The sequence below is a fragment of the Dromaius novaehollandiae genome, chromosome 13, assembly GCF_036370855.1.
Source record: "Dromaius novaehollandiae isolate bDroNov1 chromosome 13, bDroNov1.hap1, whole genome shotgun sequence".
NCBI classification, from domain to species: domain Eukaryota; kingdom Metazoa; phylum Chordata; class Aves; order Casuariiformes; family Dromaiidae; genus Dromaius; species Dromaius novaehollandiae.
Window position 1 is genome coordinate 938,081 of NC_088110.1, and position 12,164 is coordinate 950,244.

The following is a 12,164-nucleotide window of genomic DNA, read 5'->3' on the forward strand; positions in this document are numbered from 1 at the left end:
CTTTTCACTCCCCTTTCTCTTGCCCTTGCTCCCCATTTTGCAGTAAGGAGACTCTCAGCTCCACACCACAAGCACCCTGCAAGCACCCCAGCCCAACCGCGACTGCCATCCCACTCCATAGAGACCCAGCACCACGAGCTCTTCCCTGGGAGAAAGAGGACATGTTTTCCTTTGCGGAGAGCATGGGACTTTTCTGAGGTTATGCCACCACGCTTGAACCCTTCATTCCTGCTCCGGCCCAGCTGTAAGCTGTAAGCTAGCTGTGGGAAGGACACCCTCCGTGGAAGGGCAGAGCTGCCTTTCTCCCTTGCCTGCAGAGTGAGAGGAGCTGTGAGGCAGCAGCTTTTGCCTGCAGCTCCACCCCCGTGCACGGCTGTGGGGAGCCAAGAGTGCTTCCTCCTGGCCTGCCTGGAGGTGGAAAGGTTGCCTAGGAAGGATCTGCCACAGCGAGGCTGGGCAGCTGGTGCTGGGAGAGTGTCTGCCTGGAGGGGAAATGCTGAAAAGCCAAAGGAAAACGAGAGCCTCTGAGCACTGGGTGGGGTCTGGATGCTGCAGGGAAGAGGTGCACCTGCTGCAGAGAAGGGAGGAGAGCCCAGCTCTGCCTCGGGGCTGCCGAACTGAGTGCTCTGCGGGCAGAGCCCAGGTCAAGCCTGGAACGGCCCCGAGTGCTTCTGCTGTTCCAGGGTGTCTGTATTGAGAGTTCCCAGGATGTCTGTATTGCGACAGATATCACTGCTAGAAAGCTGCGCTGCCCAAGGGAAGGGCAAGCACTGCTTGATCAAAAGCCCATGCTCCAGGTGAGGCTTGAACTCACACCCTCAGCATCCCTCTGCTTCGCACTGCTGTATAAGTACTGCACGCTGGCCCATTGCGCCACTGGAGCACACTTGGAAAGGTGGACTGGAGCCCACGAGCAAACAGTTCTGCCTGTGATCACCATGGCTCATCGGCATTAACCTGGCACCTCAAGTGCTTTCCTCTTGCCTCGTCCAACAAGGAGCAGCAAGCGTGCGCCCCCCGTGGTGTGCCAGGCTTGCAATCTACCCCAGGCCACGGAGTGCCAGGGCGAAGTGTCCTTCAGCAGGGCTTAGCTGGCTAGAGCCAGGAAAGGGGAAACCACAAGCACTTGGCCCTGCTCAGCACTCTCCAGCACTGGGTTACCTCTGGCGTGTCCTCACAGAGGCAGAGAAAGAAAGTCCACATCTTGGAGGAAGCGTATGGGTCCACTGCTGGGAAAGGTCAGGTCAGCAGCGAAATGCATGTCTGCCTCTCTGTCCTGACACCCCAGTCACCAAGCATTTCTGAATGCTTCCCTCCTTGGGCTGCCCCTTCTTGGTGACCGTTGAGATGGGAGCAGGGAGGAGAAGTCATCTGCAGACTGCTAGAACTGGTTCCCATCTTTCTGCACCACAGCTCCACTGCCTGTGTGTGCCTCGAGGGCGTTTACCCCAAAGGGGAATGCTTCTCTCTCTTGCCATTGCTCCAGAACACCCGGAGCCGGCAAAAGGTGTCTGAGGGAACACAGGCTAACAAGCAAATACCTTCCCCCCACGCTGGTATTTATTTGCCACCAGCCCGTATTTCTTCATCTGAAAGACACAGGCCGAGCAGAAGGAGCAACTGGCTCCTGTGAATATTGCCCGGACAGACTGCAAAGGGGCTATCGTGGCCGGAAGAGCATGGTGCATCAAGGATTTGCTTTTGGGCTCAGCCCAAGGAATGCATCACAGCAAGGGAGTTTAACAAAAGAAAGAAATGTCCTTGACTGCCTCCCTCTTCTTCTTTTACTTGCCAGCTTAATATTTCCATACCTGCTTAAGCCTCACTCAGAGCAGCATGTGCCTCATGGATTCAAGCTCCTGCTTAGCAGCTTTTCCCTTGTTTCTTTCCTTGACCCGTCTTGGTGGGTCTTGTCTTGGGACAATGGCCAAATCGCTCTCCTAGGATGGCCAGAGGAGCAGGCAGTTCAGCGTGGTCTTCCCTCATGGATTCGGTCCCATGGCTTCCTCCGCCTGTCCTTGTTCCCCTGATCCTTGCTGGGGCTTTGTGTTCGGTGGGAGGAGTCTTTGGGTAGATGCTGTAACCCCAGGATCTTGAGGATGGCCTGCCTCATGACACTGTGCGAGGGCGGGGGCGGTGCGGGGTGAGCTGCTGGCCAAGGAAGAGGACTGCTTCCCTGGCCCCACTCAGGAGTCTCACCCTGCTGTGACTGCCCAGCCCTTGGTGTTTCTTTCTTGTGCGCCTGCTGATGTCATCCTTCTCCGAGGGAAGGGGTCAGGCTGTGACTCCACACAGTGCCAGGTGGCCCAGGGAAGGCAGGGCCGATACTAATGCTAATGCTAATGTGAATGTGAATGCGAATGCTAATGGAGGAGCTGGACGTGAGTCTCCGCATGGTGCTGTTAGAGCGCTGACACCGGTTCCTGGAGCACGTGCACTCCCAGTGACTTTCTGGACAAGCCCCATTTGTGGGTGCAGCCTCTTTGCCTGGACATGGAGCTGCAGGGCCTCCTAGGCCTCCTCCTCCAGGAAGAGGAGGAGGAAGTAGCTGGGGGCTTCTGGAAGTAGATGGGGGCTGCCCTGGAGGGCAGTGGCACTGGCGGCACCAACCTGCGAACAGTCACCTCGTAGGATTCGGCACCAAGGCGGGGAGGCTTCCCAGATGGGTCTCTGTGCACTTCCTCACTGTGTGCATCCACAGTCTCCTCCTGAAGTCCTGTCCCAACTCCAGCCTTGATACAGGGCAACGATTGGCATGCCAAGGGCTTTGACCTGTGTTGGTCAGTGTCGTCTTGTCTGCCAGTGATACTGTTTTTCCCCACACCCTCAGACACTGAAAGAGCCAGAGGTGGGGAAAAGTGCTCTTTTCACTTTGGCTGCTCTGAAAGCAGAACCTTAGGCCGTTGAAGAAGTACATGCAACGAGTAGCTACAGCCATTAACCCAAAGAAGGAAAGATAAATGTGCATGGCACTCAAGGAATGGAGTGGGCACTTATGCGGTCTGTCACCCAGCACAGGAGAAACACCACAACCCCCACCCCCAAGAACGTGCCAGAAGTGCATCCTGTTGGCTGAGCTCAGCTCTGCCAAGATGTCGCTCTGTCCTCCCAAAGGCTGGGCTCACGCTGGCTCTTGGACCCTTTTGCGCAGCCGTTGTAGAGGTGCCCCACTGCAACATCTTTGAAAACCTAATTCAAGAAAGCTGTAAAAAAATCAAACCCTTCCACGAGGCAAGAGGGGAGGAAGGTCTAAAGAAGCCTTGGTGAGAAGGGTAAAGCGCAGGCATGCTGCTTTCCTGCCCCTTGGCCTTTTCCTGGTGGTGAACTGTGGGTGCAAGGCTTTTAGTCCACTGCCACTGACTGCTTTGCTTTGTTAAACGCTGCAAGGGCTGCATCAAGTCTGCTAAATGAGGCATAAAAGTTTGCCAGAATCCTAGGAGACCTAGGAAAGCTTGCAGCTGTTCTACAGTTGTAGGGACAGGATATTGCTGGGTAGTATTATGCACCATTTCAGGCAGGAGTGGCCTTCGTTTGTCCTGTCCATACTGCTCCTAGAAAGTGAACACTAATATCTGGTCCTTGTACCTTTTTTCGGTTCACGGCCCACCCCCTATCCTGGAAAGCATGTGCCAGTGCCATTAGCTGCTCTTTCACCTGATTTTCAGATGGTCCCATTATCAAAATATCATTGATGTAATGATGACTAGTGCATTCTGGGAGAGGTGTTGGGAGGTCGGCAGCGACCATTTGATGACATATTATGGGGCTATGCCTATATCCCTGCGGAAGCACCTGGAATGTATACTGCTTAGCATTCCAAGTGAAGGCAAAGTGGTCCCTGCGAGGCTGGGGATATAGCAACAGGGGAAAAGGCATTTGCCAGATCCACCACAGCCTTCCATTCCTGCAAATTTTTGCCCACTTCTTCTAACAAGGTCACCATATTGGGGACCACTGCCATCAGGGGTGGGACCACCTTATTCAGTTCTCTGTAATCCACAGTCATACGCCAGGGGCTGGACAGTCACAGCAGGGTGAGACTCCTGAGTGGGGCCAGGGAAGCAGTCCTCTTCCTTAGCCAGCAGCTCACCCCGCACCGCCCCCGCCCTCGCACAGTGTCATGAGGCAGGCCATCCTCAAGATCCTGGGGTTACAGCATCTACCCAAAGACTCCTCCCACCGAACACAAAGCCCCAGCAAGGATCAGGGGAACAAGGACAGGCGGAGGAAGCCATGGGACCGAATCCATGAGGGAAGACCACGCTGAACTGCCTGCTCCTCTGGCCATCCTAGGAGAGCGATTTGGCCATTGTCCCAAGACAACTCTGTGCGACCTAAGGCGGTTATTGCCGAAAGGGCTGTAGGACTTGTGGGGATGCAGCTGTACCCTGACACCGCTGTTTTGCAGGAACAGAAGCCAAACACATACATTCACAGCCCTGGGCCTGAGACAGCTGTGGTTTTGAGTCTAAGCAGGAGCTTGAATCCATGAGGCACATGCTGCTCTGAGTGAGGCTTAAGCAGGTATGGAAATATTAAGCTGGCAAGTAAAAGAAGAAGAGGGAGGCAGTCAAGGACATTTCTTTCTTTTGTTAAACTCCCTTGCTGTGATGCATTCCTTGGGCTGAGCCCAAAAGCAAATCCTTGATGCACCATGCTCTTCCGGCCACGATAGCCCCTTTGCAGTCTGTCCGGGCAATATTCACAGGAGCCAGTTGCTCCTTCTGCTCGGCCTGTGTCTTTCAGATGAAGAAATACGGGCTGGTGGCAAATAAATACCAGCGTGGGGGGAAGGTATTTGCTTGTTAGCCTGTGTTCCCTCAGACACCTTTTGCCGGCTCCGGGTGTTCTGGAGCAATGGCAAGAGAGAGAAGCATTCCCCTTTGGGGTAAACGCCCTCGAGGCACACACAGGCAGTGGAGCTGTGGTGCAGAAAGATGGGAACCAGTTCTAGCAGTCTGCAGATGACTTCTCCTCCCTGCTCCCATCTCAACGGTCACCAAGAAGGGGCAGCCCAAGGAGGGAAGCATTCAGAAATGCTTGGTGACTGGGGTGTCAGGACAGAGAGGCAGACATGCATTTCGCTGCTGACCTGACCTTTCCCAGCAGTGGACCCATACGCTTCCTCCAAGATGTGGACTTTCTTTCTCTGCCTCTGTGAGGACACGCCAGAGGTAACCCAGTGCTGGAGAGTGCTGAGCAGGGCCAAGTGCTTGTGGTTTCCCCTTTCCTGGCTCTAGCCAGCTAAGCCCTGCTGAAGGACACTTCGCCCTGGCACTCCGTGGCCTGGGGTAGATTGCAAGCCTGGCACACCACGGGGGGCGCACGCTTGCTGCTCCTTGTTGGACGAGGCAAGAGGAAAGCACTTGAGGTGCCAGGTTAATGCCGATGAGCCATGGTGATCACAGGCAGAACTGTTTGCTCGTGGGCTCCAGTCCACCTTTCCAAGTGTGCTCCAGTGGCGCAATGGGCCAGCGTGCAGTACTTATACAGCAGTGCGAAGCAGAGGGATGCTGAGGGTGTGAGTTCAAGCCTCACCTGGAGCATGGGCTTTTGATCAAGCAGTGCTTGCCCTTCCCTTGGGCAGCGCAGCTTTCTAGCAGTGATATCTGTCGCAATACAGACATCCTGGGAACTCTCAATACAGACACCCTGGAACAGCAGAAGCACTCGGGGCCGTTCCAGGCTTGACCTGGGCTCTGCCCGCAGAGCACTCAGTTCGGCAGCCCCGAGGCAGAGCTGGGCTCTCCTCCCTTCTCTGCAGCAGGTGCACCTCTTCCCTGCAGCATCCAGACCCCACCCAGTGCTCAGAGGCTCTCGTTTTCCTTTGGCTTTTCAGCATTTCCCCTCCAGGCAGACACTCTCCCAGCACCAGCTGCCCAGCCTCGCTGTGGCAGATCCTTCCTAGGCAACCTTTCCACCTCCAGGCAGGCCAGGAGGAAGCACTCTTGGCTCCCCACAGCCGCGCACGGGGGTGGAGCTGCAGGCAAAAGCTGCTGCCTCACAGCTCCTCTCACTCTGCAGGCAAGGGAGAAAGGCAGCTCTGCCCTTCCACGGAGGGTGTCCTTCCCACAGCTAGCTTACAGCTTACAGCTGGGCCGGAGCAGGAATGAAGGGTTCAAGCGTGGTGGCATAACCTCAGAAAAGTCCCATGCTCCCCGCAAAGGAAAACATGTCCTCTTTCTCCCAGGGAAGAGCTCGTGGTGCTGGGTCTCTATGGAGTGGGATGGCAGTCGCGGTTGGGCTGGGGTTGCAGGGTGCTTGTGGTGTGGAGCTGAGAGTCTCCTTACTGCAAAATGGGGAGCAAGGGCAAGAGAAAGGGGAGTGAAAAGCTGGGTGCTTTCCAGGCAGGGTCTCTCAGTTCTCAAGCTTTGCCTGGAGAATGGAGAAGCTTGAATGCTTTCCCAGAGGCAGGCGTAGCTGCCACGGCAGCCCCACAGGAGAAGGCACTGCACAGTCACTAGAAACCAGGAAATCATTTTAGGCATGAGCCCACTGAAGGTTTGGGAGAGAGAGAGCACAGAAGAGCTTGTACCGCCTTCCTAGGCCTTGACATCTGTGGAAACAAACCCCTTGGCCCGTCCTTGCAGATGCCTCCCTTGTCTTTTCAAACTCTCCTTTCCGGGCAGCGGGCTTGGCAAAACCCTTGCTGTGACTCGGATTCGAACCGAGGTTGCTGCGGCCACAGCGCAGAGTACTAACCACTATACGATCACAGCTGCCCGTGTGATTGCCTTGCCTCCCTGGGCCATATTTCCCGCCTGCCTCTTTCAGGCAACAGGGTGGGAACAGCAAGGGCCTCCTAACTGCCCTTCCTGCAGCATCCTGCAGCATCCGTCCCCCATGCGTGCTCACGTGAGCAACGAAAGCTCACCTGACTCTGCAGCCCCATCATGCGCATTTGCCACCAGCCTCAACTGCCAGGACCCCACCGCATGCCAGGAGAAGGGGCAGAACAGTAGCCTGCTTCTTAGCTAAGGGAGGCTGGAAGCCTCCTCGCAAGGCGGCAAGCCGACCCAGGGAAGCCCTTCCTTCCCCGGGAGTCACCTCCTTGCCCACCTGAACAGCCCGCTCTCAACACTCCTCAGCAAGCTGTTGGCCCCACAGCCTGTGAGTGCTGGGAACACAATCCTTGCGCCTGGCGACTCAGACCCTGCTCTCAGCAAACGTGTGCATATCCCCATTACCCTGGAGCAGCAAGGCTGAGCAGTCACAGCTGTCAGGTGAAGGCAAGCTAGCAGGGAGCAGTCAGGAAACGTGAGTCTGTGTCCTCGCAGACCAGCACCTGAACGGAGCAAGCCCTCACGTGCCTCCCTAGGAGTGGGGAGGCAAATCCTGACTCTCTGCTGAGCACAAGGTGCTGCGGGCTCCTGTGGTCAGGCCCAAGCCAAAGCAAAAGGCTGAGCAGCAGCCTCCTCTGAGGCTTGCCTGCAGGATCTTCAGGGTATGAGATGGAACTGCTGCTACGGGTGCCAAGAGGCCTCTACCCCAGGGCTCAGTCAGGCCTTGGCACATGGGTTGAGGCAGGGCAGCAGTGCCTGCAAGGGCAGCAGCACAAGAGCAGGCAGCCAGAGCCACTCACTGTGCAGAGGAGCAGTTTCCCGAGAGGAGTGTCACCCGGTGTGGCAAGCCCAGGTGTGCCACCAAAAGGAGGCCGTCCCTGGGTGGGCTCGAACCACCAGCCTCTCAGTTAACAGCCGAGCGCGCTCACCCATTGCGCCACAGAGACCTCCACCAAGGGCTGTCACAGTGATGCTTCCTTCTGTGTCATCACGCACCTCGGTGCTGAGGGACTGGCAGTGCCCCTGATCTTGGGCCCTATCCCAAGAGCCAGGGAAAGGCCGAGCCAGAGCCGCACCCCCGTTCCCAGGCTGCTACCCGCACTGAGAGCAGTGCAGCTCGAGGGCAGGTGCATGCACCGTGTGGTGGAGGTGGCTCAGGGACAAGCCTTTTCTCGCTCTCTTCCAGTGTCACTTTCCCACACACTCTGTGTCGAGAGAGAGCTGCTCGCAGCTCTCCTTAGAGAGAGCGCCCTAGCAGAGCTCCACCTGCTCTGCCCCTGGTGCTGCAGCAGGACAGTGGCCACGCACGCAGCACTGCTGACCTGGCTGAGGTGACTCAGGGCGAGGGATTTGCTCCTCTCCCTCCGGCCCACCTGCATGGAGCAAGGTGTAGAAGTGGTGCCAGCAGTGGGAGGCTCATCTCCTGGACGGGCCCCAAGCACCCGGGGCCCACTGCCCATAGGTCCTGGGTGTTGTCTGCGCTTCCTGTGAGCCCCAGCACCATCAGACCCTGTCAGCGCCCTCAGGACCATTTCTCAGAGACTTCCAGAATAAGAAGTGCTTGGGGCAGGGGCTGTTTCAGAGCAGGCATTTGAGTGAGGCGCACGGTGGTTTCCTCGCTGCGTGGGGATGGACTGACCCTGGCAGAGGACAGACTCCCCTCCCAGGGAGCCAGTTCTGTGCCAATTGAGCACAGCAGTGTGTGAGACCTCCTGGCTCGAGATGGAAATACGGGCAGCTTCGTTCCACAGAGGCACACTTAGGAGAGCTGCAGCTGAGTTCAATGCAGGAGGGTGTTTTTGCCAAGGTGTTAGGAGCCATGCAGCTGGACTGGTGGTGTCCTCCCGGCAGCGTGTTGTGACTAGAGCCGGGGCCATCTCGGCAGCACAAAAGGGCATTTGAACATGCAGAAAGAGCCCCCAAGGCCCTTGCCTGGCTGCCACGCTGCCAATAGCTCATGGCGCAAACCTGTGTCCAGCGGTGACCAGCCCCCCCCCAGCACCACCTTGCGCTCCCTGGGCCTCCCCATTGCAGGGCACCCTCTGCCCAGAGGCCCAGGCCGAGGGCATCCTTCTCAGAAGGAAGGGAGAATGCCTGCCAAGTTGCCCGGGCAGGCTCCAGCTGCCGTGGCAATTTGTCTTGCTGCCCGGCTGTGGTTGGAGGGGCTGGTCCCCTGCAGGGCTGGGCTGGTGCCCACTGGAGGGTGCACAGGCACGTTGGGCATCTCCTCCCTGGTGGTCTAGTGGTCAGGATTCGGCACTCTCACTGCCGCGGCCTGGGTTCGATTCCCAGCCAGGGAAAGGGCTCCCTATTGCCACAGCAAGCCAGGCCTTTCACCTTGGGGGCAGCCTGAAATGAAAGGAAGGGCACCCTCTCAGACCCACAACAGAAGAGCTCTCAGCAGCCACAAGGAACAGTTCGGGCATTGCATTGCCTCTGTTACAACAGCCATCCTGGGCTTCCTCCTGCATCCAGCTCCAGGGCACTCCTCCTGTCTCTCCCTAGTCCCACTCTATGTTCTTAACCACTAGGAGTTCACCGTGAACGGTGAGGTTTCCATTGTTTGGAGACCCATGTTTTGTATATCGGAGGTTGTTGCCAAAGAATACCAGCTCCGATGTGCTCAGGAAGATGTTCCCGGTAAGGAGACAGATGAAAACCTTTGCCTGCCCTAGCACCGAGCTCGAGGGGCATGCAAACCGCTCTGAAGACATGGCCGAATGACTGTGTTCCTCCTCTGCTGCTGACTAGGTGACGTAAGAATCATCCCTCTGCGGTACGAGGATCTACCCGTGTGCGCCCGCAGGCCTTTTACAGCAGTGCAGTGTTGCCTAACCAAGACCGCAATAGCAATCTTCCAGGCCATCTCGAGAAGACAGCACGTGGACTTTGTCTTCAAGGCCATTGGCATTCTCTCTGTATAGAACAAGGAAGCGACCATATGATTTTACGATGACTTCCTCCTCATGGTGGATGGCACTGGAAAGCTGCTAGAAGCTCTCCTTGAGGTAAGTCGATCGCTTCCCCGTGCTACGCCTAGTTCTATGCCAGGTCTTACCCACTGGGCAAAGACAAAGCAAGGGCCAGGTCTCTGTCCTCTTCCATGCAATGGATGCAACCATCTGAATCCTTGGAGAGACTGTGAGGCTAACAGCACGTCTGAGCCAGGTGTTCTCTTTCTGGGCAGGGTCATAACAAGCCAAGCGGCAAAATCCAGTCTGCAGAAACCCTGGCTAACCGAATGCCTTCTCCTGTGGCTGACTTCTCCAGTAACAGAGGAGGAGTGTCCTCCTTGCCTGTCTTGAATCTTGCCCTCGCAAAACACCTGGCAATGTTGTTCCTCATTCTCAACTCTGAGCTGTGCATCTTCTGCTTTCCTAGTTGAGGGCTAACGTTAGGAAAGAAAACTTTGTTTCAGGGTGTCCCGGTGGCAGCCCCTTCCCTGACCACAGAAAGAGTTGCTGCCTTTACAAGCAATGCAGTAATGTCGCTGGAATGCTCTCACGTAGCTCTGTCTCTGTTTCAGACCCCAGGGACGAGACAGCTGGTGGTATCAGGAAGAGCAAGCACAGCTTTTCGCAGGGGACCTGGCAGTGTCTTCGTATTGCCACAGTACATTTGCTTCTCAGCTCCTGCTTGGCGAATAGGAAGAGGAGATGCAAGATGGTCTCCAGGGGCAGCGAGGAGGCCAGGAGTACACTTTCTCCACGTTAGGATAGGGAAGCCCTGGCACGGACTGGTGGGGCCTCTTGTGTGCTCACAGGCCGTGGCGGTCTTGACTGTGTCTCTCCGGTTTCTAACAGAGTTCTCAAGGACATTGCATAGTCTGCTTTGGAAAGCTATGGGCTTGGCTGGCCTTCTCAAATCTCTCTGTGACTGGATTGTGAATGCAAGTGCCAAAGTGGTGCCTTTTCTTCAACCTGTCGTCTTCGCCTTTCCAGATTTGATTGGAAGCTTCCCCCGGAAAAACAAGTGGAATCTCCCTCCAAGGGATCCCTGGAACACACTGGTGACAAAGAGCAGGTGGACAGAAAAGGTCATGTCCCAGCTGACTCTTGAGAGAGAGGGGAGCGTGCATGTGCACGTGTGTTTGTGCTCAACTGCTCACAAAGACGCTTGCTGAAGAGTCTTCTCCCTTCCTGCTTCCAGGGAGTGCTCCCGTTGCACGCCTCCTTTCTCAAGAAAGGCCTTTGCCACCCGCATTATCTGGCACTGGCCAGAAAAAGCAAAAGGGGTGGAAAACCAAAGGAAGCAAGTCGTTGGCCAGGTGAGCCTCTTGGAGAAAAGGCTGAGGTGCTCTTGGAGTTCTTTGAAGGAGCTGTTTCTTCCGTTCACTCTGTCAGAATGAAATCTGAAGGGCAGCCAACAAGTCTTTCCATGACTTAATCTTTCCAGATTGGCGGCAAGCATGTGGCAGGTTTCTGCGAGGCTCTTGTGTCAGCTTCCCTCTGGTCCCTTTCTTGTTTCCAGCACTGCGACTGAGATCACGCCTCTGAGACCAGCCTCTTCCTCCAGAGGCTCTCGGAAGGCCGCCAAAGGCCGGGAGGCGAAGGACAGAGAGCGCACCAAGCAGACCGAGGGAAAAGGTCATGCCACAGCTGACTGGTGAGAGCGGTGTGTTGGTTTTCCTTTGGGCCTCCGCAGTAGGTGACTGGAGCCAAGCTTAAAATGCGAGGCCTGCCATGGTAGGCTGCTTCTCTTGTGCCTCTGCTTACTCATCACGGCAGATCTCAGGGGACTCCTCCTGGAAGGTATCTCAGGGCAGGCCTGCAGCACCAACTGCAGCTGCCACTGCTGAGGGGCACTTTGCCCTGGCATTCCGTGCCCTGGTATACCTTGCAAGCCGCTCCTTAGTTACAGGAATCTGCCTGTGCGGAGGCAGCAGGAATTTAGGAAGATCCCTCAGCACTCTGCAGGGGATCAAAATGCGACCTTGAGCAGCCAGTGGCGGAGGGGTCTACCTTTCCCAGGGAACCAGCGCGCTTGAATGGGGGGAGAAAGACCATGTGGAGATGATTGGTGATAGGCTGCGAAGCTGTGCTAAAACGTTGCTTCCATTTGAAGGCTGGTAATTGCAGGCCTTGTGTTGTGAGGACTGAGGATCACCTCGCTAAGCATGTCTTTGGGCTGGATGTGCCAGAAGAGCAAGCCTGGGCATGCGAGCCCCTTAGAGATGTGCAGGAAGCTGTTCCCCTTGTCGTGTGAAACTATGCCCTCCACCCTGCAGCCACCCCAAAGGGGAGGGTACCTGAGGGTACCAGAGGAATGTGAAAGTCAGCTCATCCTCCCCCACCAACAGAGAGTAGTGTCTGTTTTCCCTGGTTTTTAGGTTGGCTTTAATTAACTAGAAGCCTCTTGTTTTCCTCCTAATCTTGATGGTGG

General features: G+C 56.2%; 5 non-coding genes across 5 annotated transcripts; 2 read left to right on the forward strand and 3 right to left on the reverse strand.

The window, feature by feature from the left end:
- Window positions 1-789: 789 nt before the first annotated feature.
- TRNAI-UAU (transfer RNA isoleucine (anticodon UAU)) lies at window positions 790-883 on the reverse strand. The gene is made up of 2 exons: window positions 846-883; window positions 790-825 (listed from the first exon to the last, which is right to left on the reverse strand). It is a non-coding gene; the product is annotated as a tRNA-Ile (tRNA).
- Window positions 884-5,452: 4,569 nt separating this feature from the next.
- TRNAI-UAU (transfer RNA isoleucine (anticodon UAU)) lies at window positions 5,453-5,546 on the forward strand. Its single transcript has 2 exons — window positions 5,453-5,490; window positions 5,511-5,546. It is a non-coding gene; the product is annotated as a tRNA-Ile (tRNA).
- Window positions 5,547-6,647: 1,101 nt separating this feature from the next.
- Window positions 6,648-6,719, reverse strand: TRNAH-GUG (transfer RNA histidin (anticodon GUG)). The gene has a single exon. It is a non-coding gene; the product is annotated as a tRNA-His (tRNA).
- A 936-nt stretch (window positions 6,720-7,655) lies between these two features.
- TRNAN-GUU (transfer RNA asparagine (anticodon GUU)) lies at window positions 7,656-7,729 on the reverse strand. The gene has a single exon. It is a non-coding gene; the product is annotated as a tRNA-Asn (tRNA).
- Window positions 7,730-9,010: 1,281 nt separating this feature from the next.
- TRNAE-CUC (transfer RNA glutamic acid (anticodon CUC)) lies at window positions 9,011-9,082 on the forward strand. The gene has a single exon. It is a non-coding gene; the product is annotated as a tRNA-Glu (tRNA).
- The last annotated feature ends 3,082 nt before the right edge of the window (window positions 9,083-12,164 follow it).